Raw genomic sequence first — 6261 nt, 5'->3', positions numbered from 1 at the left:
AAGTTTATCTGTTAGAATAGCAAAATGTTTGATTCACAATCTAGTTTAAAACATAATAATATGAAAACTGATACGACTGGCTGCAGGATCTATTTTTCTCTGCACATATGAATCCACTTCTCTGGTACTATTGGATGATGACCACAGACAAAAGTTATGTTGAGGTCTAACCTTTTCTATTTATCACTTCAGCACCAAGCATTATCCAATAATAAAACAGGCACACAAAAGAAAAGAACAAGACTAGATCAAAACCTAATATATGGCTGGACTGTGTATGGTCAATGTGTGAAAGTGTGGCCAGTTTGTTAAGGGGTTAGTCAGTGATAGTGTGTACAATATGAATTCCTGGATATTAAGCGTTCATCTGCAATTTTCTGTAGTGGCCCCAGTAATATTTGCTGGTAAAGTGTACTGAAGTAGCATATCATATAACATAGTTAAGCTACATTTAAGTAAAAAACAACAAAAAAAAATGCAGTCGCAGAGAACAGTACTTTCCACTCACATTTAATTCTAATTAGAATTAAATAATAGAACTAGTTACTGCAATTAAAGTCAAATCAAGTGCTCCTGCACGCAGCTGCCCCACCCTAAACTGATATAACAGCTACATAAGCTATAGCCTGTAGCTATATATATATATATATTGCATCCTGGTACTAGTTCAGTTATAAAATCCAAACACACCACTGAGCGTCTCTCCTGCTGGCTGCTGATAGTGCTGTCAGCCAGAAAGTTGATCACACTGAATGGTAGAGGAGGAGATGGTAGAGACACTACTACGCGTCTGTTTAAACAGGAGTTTAGCCGACTTTGCTGCATTTAACACCACAGCTGAGAGAAACAGAGTTCAGGGGTGGAAACACAGTCTCTTTGCGTTGCACAGCTGTCCTCTGCTGCCTCCTTGGGCTATTCATTTTGAAAGAGCAACAGCCAATGGGGAAACTCCAACGTTCGGCTGGCTGACCAATTGTGTAGGGGAGAACAGGGTAAATAGAGCCAGTGGATAAAATGAGCCACCCCCTTTATCTAGGTAACCATAAACAAAGTAATCATGGGACCACAATTTAAGAAAGTATAGTTCACATTACTCAATCCATCTTGGACTCAAGCACATGGAGAGAGTGGTCAGCAACACAGAGCAAAAAAAAGATTTTTGTCATGAATTCATCATGTTACTTAAGTTATTGGTCTTGTATCGTAATTAAAATAGATACGTTTTGGACATTATTACATGTTAATTTAAATCAGTGTAAGCTACAAAACAAGGTCATAAACTTAGCATAACTGTGGATCTGAGCCACTGTATGAAACAGTTTTGTCAAAATGGAGGTTGTGGGGTAAAACGTGCCAGTGATGTTGGGGCAAGTTGAGTCAATAGCTCAATTTACCCCCCAAAAATTATTTTCTGATATTCTAGAGACTAGAGACACTGTTCATGTTTGATCCCTGTTACAATTGCTACAATGTTGATGAATAAATACCTAATTGTTGACTAATGTTAAGTTTAAGCCACACAAAAAACATGCTGTACATACAGATGGGTGACAAATTAAAGGAAAAGCCAACATAATGTGTCTTAGTAAGGTGTCAATCAAGGCCAAGGCCCACCACATGCTGCCAGAACAGCTTCAATATGCCTTGGCCTTGATTCTACAGTCTCTGAACTCTTCTGGAGGGATGAACATCATTCTTCAAAAAGATATTATGCAGTATGCAGAAGAGCATCTCTGAATGCAAAACATGTGGAACCTTGAAGCAGATGGGCTACAGCAGCAGAAGACCACACCAGGTGCCACTCCTGTCAACTAAGAACAGGAAACTGAGGCTACAGTTGGCACAGGCTGACTAAAATTGGACAATAGAAGATTGGAAAAATGTTGCCTGGTCTGATGAGTCTCAATTTCTGCTGTGACATTCAGATAGTAGGGTCAGAATTTGGCATAAACAGCATGCATCCTGCCTTGTATCAACAGTTCAGGCTGCTGGTTGTGGTGTAATGGTGTAGGAGATATTTTCTTGACACATTTTGGGCCCCTTAGTACCAACTGAGCATTGTTTCCTGGTTCTGTTCAGTATTGTTGCTGACCATGTCCATCCCGTTATGACCACTGTGTACCCATCTTCTAATGGCTACTTCAAGTGGGATAACATGCCATGTCACAAAGGTCAAATCATCTCAATCTGGTTTCTTAAACATGACAATGAGTTCATTTTTACTCAAATGACCTCCACAGTCACCAGATCTCAATCCAATAGAGCACCTTTGGGATGTGGTGGAATGGGAGATTCACATCATGGATGTGAAGCTGACAAATCTGCAGCAACTGCATGATGCAGTTGATGATGATCATGTCAATGTGCACCTTTTTGAGTCTATGCCACAAAGAATTAAGGCAGTTCTGAAGGCAAAAGGGGTCCAACCCGGTTCTAGTAAGGTGTACCTAACAAAAAGGCCATTGAGTGTATTATTCTTTGTATCTTTGGGTCAACTGATTCTTTAACAAAGGAAACCCATCAACAAGTTGGACAAACACATATTAACAGCTTATAATACAAACTACAACAAATACAGTCAAAGGGTGACATTATTAGTCAATCAAGTGACTAGTTGATTGACAGAAAGCTAATCAATTTTGAGTAATTTTGCCCCCAAATCACTGCTTCATCATCTCAAATCTAAGTGTTTGCTGTTTTGTTTTTTGATTGTTTTTTTTTGTTTGTTTTTTTTTTTGTTTGTTTTTTTAAAATCAATTTCTATGATGGTAAATTGAAATTCTTTGAGTCTGGGAATATTGGTATTTTGAAGAGGTAACCTTGAACTTTGAACATTTGTAAAGAAATTTGTGTGACACTTACCTGTGACAAAGGCCAAGCCTTTTCCCAGATATTTCAATACCTAATAATATTAAGCACATAGGACTTTTACAGAGTGAGACTTACTGCTGTGAGAAGGATCCCATCACCTCATAAAACATTAAAAAGTGTTTTAGTTCTGTTTTGTTTTACTATTACATTTTTTAACATTTTAATGTTTAAGAATACTTGTTGTACTGCTTTGTAGCATATGGCAAACTCTTTTGGGCTAACATGTATTTATGTATTACTTGTGGGATAAACAATTAAAAGGTAACCCTATATTAAGAATTAATTCAATTCAATTCAATTCAATTCAATTTCATTTATATAGTGCCAAATCACAACAAAAGTCATCTCAGGGCACTTTTCACATAGAGCAGAGGGGTGTTCCATCAACGCAGCTAAAGAAAGTTACCAACATTATCATCTACTCTTTGACACATTGTCTCTTTCACAAAATGTCCATTAACAAGCGTCAATGAAAGTTAAAAATTAAGTTGCAGTTGGAAATAACGAAACTGGAGAAGGATATAAATACAGTGGAAACCACTTAGTGATCACGTCTGTCCGGGTCAAATATCACTATAATATCATAACCTTTTTTTTTCTTTATTTCTCATGCAGAATACCATCTAATTGACGTTTGTATATTTATTACCCTACACGAATATAGAGCTAATGAATTTTATTGACTGTTTCAAAATACAGTGCAGCTGTTTCAAACGCATTGTGAGCATTTTTTAAGCAGCAGGTTCTGACCTTTGCCAGAGACAAGTTCCTTCTTTTCCCGGCGGCAGAAAAGGAGAAGAGAGTGGTGAATTTTGCTTACTATAAGCAGTTAATACTGTATACATTTAAACACAGCAAAAGGTCATGGTTTGGCTTTTATTTAATTTTCTTGTTGTCTTCATAGCTTGAACAAAATGAGTGACTGAATAAATAAATAACTTCAAAATAACGCTGGCACACTTTTATTTCTTAAATTATAAACGCTAAGCTTTTAAATAAAAAGGTCCAGTCCAATGCAGGAGTGACCCTGAATAAAATGGGGATTTACTTAAGTATTTTTGTAAAAGTCTCTCACAGTTCTTCTATTTTATGTTTCCTGAACACAGACAAGTGATGCGAGTGTGAAAAGACACTTGATGGAAGCATCTTTTGAGAGTCTGTTTCCGTCTGTCAGACATTCTTCGACATGCAGCTGAGTTAAGCTTGACTGTTAGCCTGCCACAGAGCAGGCTAGTTCTGCTGATTAAGTTACCATGGTTACTGAGCTGGGACTCATATAAGCCGCAGTGATGGAACGGAACTCTCACTTAAATTAGCGAGTCTTATCGACATAAGCCAGGCTATCCCATTAGCCAGCTTGATGGAACACCCCCCAGGTCTAGACTGTACTCTTTAATTTACAGAGAGGCAGAACAACAACAATAATAACAATAACAGTAATAGAGATGAGACTAGCAACAACAAACAGCAGCAATAGCCGGAGAAGGACACCAAAAGGACTGTGAAGTTTCAGGCCAGATCCCAGGGTTTCCTGCGAGATGAGAGAGCACAAAAAACCCTGGGGAAGAAGCTAGTTAGTAACATGCATTAATGGTAAATGAATGCATACAGATGGAGAGGAGGAGGAGATGAGAGGAGCTCAGTGTATCATGGGAAGTCCCCCAACAGTCTAGACCTATAGCAGTATAACTTGGGGCTGGTCCAAGGTGAGCCTGGTCAGCCCTAACTATAAGCTTTATCAAAAAGGAAAGCTTTAAGCCTACTCTTAAATGTAAAGAGGGTGTCTGCCCCCGAACTGAATCTGGAAGATGGTACCACAGGAGAGGAGCCTGATAGCTGAAGGCTCTGTAGGGACTTGGCTGTAACTTCTACGAAAATGACCGGAACCTCACGTTTCTGCGTTCAAACTTTTACTGAATAAGTGCGGATTATTACATCAAAATATCGCATGGAATTGCACTGCTAACATACATCTTGTGCTAACAAAAACTCTCTCAAGCTTACTTCCTTTTTTCCTGCTTGTACCTCTGGACTAAAACATTAGTGCCGCCTAGTGGTCTGTAATTGTCACTGTTTACAATTTTTAACTCCTAATAACACATAAATGACTCCACATTTGTAATATTTAACCCTTTTAACCTATATTTTTAACTATATGAATAACTATATGAATGAACTGTATGAATTATTGTGTCATTGAACTAAAGATACAACATCCTCCCCTCCATGAAGACAGTTCATGTAATTAAGTCTCTAATGGATATAGGAGTTGAGCTGGTCTTCTTAATATTGTCGTGTGCGCACAGCACAGGATCTCGCAAGTCCACCTCTTCCCAAGAACAGTTCCTTGATCATCCCAGTTTTCCTAATCTGGCGTGTCTTGTCATCTCCAATGAGTACCAGATCGCCCTCCTTTAGAGAGGTAGAGTGTGGTGTCTTTCTGGTATGAGCAGATCTCAGCTCCAGTAAATATTCCTTTCGCCAGCAAGTCCAGAACTCGTTCAGAAGGCGCTGGTGATATTTCCATATCCGGGTCAGTTCCTCTCGGCTGGAATTGGAGGTTTGCTTGGCAGCGTGAAAGGGCTTAGGTGGCAAAGAGGAGAGTTGCTTTCCAATCAGGAAATGAGCCAGTGTCGGAGGCTGTGGTTCTTCCGGTTCATTGTAAACAAAGCTGAGTGTTCTTGAATTGATTGTTTCCTCTGCCTCTGCCAATAGAGATGACAGCTCCTCAAAGCTCAATGAAACTCTTCCCACCACCTTTTTTAAACATGTCTTCACTGATCAGACCAGTCTCTCCCAGAACCCCCCCACCCTCCACCAAGCTGCTCGTTCTGCAATGTACTTCCATGTGATGCCTCTTTCAGAAAAATACTTCAACAGTTCACACTCTTTGATGGCTTTCCAGAGTGCTCTGAGATCTTGATCAGCTTGTTTGAAAGTCCGGGCATTGTCTGAGTAGACAACCCTACAGAGGCCTCGTCTAGATATGAATCTCTTGAATGCCAGGAAGAATTTTTCTGTTGACATGTCCAACACCAATTCCAGGTGGACTGCACAGGTCACAGCAGAGGTGAACAATGCTATGTATGCCTTTTCCACTGAGCTCTTGGTCTTTACATAAAGAAGACCTGCAAAGTCCACTCCGCCAATTTCAAAAGGAGGTGATTCTGTAATCCAATCTCTTGGCAAGGGTGCTGTTATCTACTGCATGGCCTTTACTCTGAATCTCTTACAAGTAGTGCAAGCTGCAATGATCCCCTTTGCCATTTGTCTCTCTCGAGGAATCCAATATTTGTCCCTTAGTTGCACTAGAGTGTCTCTGATATCTGAGTACTTCACTTGGTCATGGCTATGTTTAATCAGCATTTTAGACAGTCTGTGACTGGAAGG

Source organism: Thunnus maccoyii, chromosome 4, assembly GCF_910596095.1.
Source record: "Thunnus maccoyii chromosome 4, fThuMac1.1, whole genome shotgun sequence".
In the NCBI taxonomy this organism is placed as follows: domain Eukaryota; kingdom Metazoa; phylum Chordata; class Actinopteri; order Scombriformes; family Scombridae; genus Thunnus; species Thunnus maccoyii.
This window is presented reverse-complemented; position numbering follows the sequence as displayed.